Here is a 1614-nt window from a genome sequence, read left to right on the forward strand (position 1 = left end):
GGGAATATACATCATTTGCTTTTGCTGTAATTTTCAGAAATGGATGGGATTGGGGGGTTGGAAATATAAAGCAAATATAGTTACACTGACTTTTTGGAGGTTTGGGGTTCGAAAATGCTATAAAAACCAAGAAAAACGATCATTTTCCTGTAGTCTGGTTCCCTGACTCCATATAAGAAGAAACAGAGCAGTTTACATACATTGGGGAATTGTAAGGTCAGGGAACCAGTCTAGCTGGCTCGTACCCGTTCATAGGTTTGTAATCGATTGCAAACAAGTGCGATGGTCAATTGGGGCCAGTATTTGAAAAAAAGCCAGTTATTTCCAACGCTGATCGGCCGATCAGCGTTGGAAATTGATACAAAAATACCACTTTTCTTGAAAATGACAGTATACCAGGTGCCATAATTTTACAGGATGCTTTAGACTGTCATTTACCAACATCCTATTAAGGTATTTCGCAAAAACTTGGTAGTTTTATTTTTCGATGTTTGCAAATGTTGTATATTCCCTTTAAAATCGACGTGTACTTTCTACAGTTCAATGCGCTGCATGCATGCTTGCGCTTGCTCGACCGCCCCCTTCCGTATGGTTTCCATTGCGCACTCACGCTCCAATTGCATGTCTAGGACAGCGGGTACAAGACTTGGACGGCGCAACAAACCTCGCGCAAGATGTGGCCGCATTTAAAATGAACACATTTGTAGAACGCTACACGTCCTACAGTCCTACGCTACGCAAAGTGGTTTGTTCCGCAAACACGCACTGTACGTATTGTTACGGTAACTCTTAATAGCTTAATTTTGTGACGTGACGGTTTCTTATGAAACTAAATCTCGTATTGTTAAACGAAATGATAAATAACAGGACGAAAATTTAATGTAATACATCTTGTGTTTCTTGAGTTGCCCCCCAAAACGAGTTTGGTGGTGCAGGACGTGGAGAATGATGTGCAAACCCGATCGACCCCGAACCGACTTCAGGTCGGGTCGGTTTGTATTTACATTTTCGGGTCGGGTCGGGTCGGGTCGGTTTAGCCATCTTTTGAAGAAAAAAAATCGAAATAAACCGTCATTATGTTGAACCATATTCCTTGCTCTGTGGTTGAACCATCACCAAGTTTAAATTAAAGTTCATTTGTAACTTGTGCATTTTGTTCGTTTGAAGCAACACAGTTTCTCAAAAATAAAGAAGGCTGCTGAACAACTAACGTGATGAAGTTTCAGCTCAGCTTCAGCTGTATATTTCGAGAAAAACAACATATTCTAGGAACTCGATTTCAAATCAAAAGTTGCTGAATCGTTTTGAATTGGGCCTCACGAATTAAGCGTCCGAGACACATCTCACTGAGCCGATTGCAGCTACGCGATGTCGCGCACCAATCCGACGAATTATACAACGTGTGCGTCGTGTCAACGCTTGCGCGCGTTTCGCCGAATAAAAAAACACGAACTACATATACTAACGGAAATTTCCAACGGAAGTTCTTAAGACGCACCGTTGGAAAGGCCTTCTTTCGTTGATTACTTCAAAATGAGAGCTTGCCAGAAAGAATAATTTCACAGGGAGTTTTAGTCCCCTTACTATCTTTCAACTAAAGTATGTTTTTCAACA

The sequence above is a fragment of the Patiria miniata genome, unplaced genomic scaffold, assembly GCF_015706575.1.
Source record: "Patiria miniata isolate m_02_andy unplaced genomic scaffold, ASM1570657v1 HiC_scaffold_1, whole genome shotgun sequence".
In the NCBI taxonomy this organism is placed as follows: Eukaryota; Metazoa; Echinodermata; class Asteroidea; order Valvatida; family Asterinidae; genus Patiria; species Patiria miniata.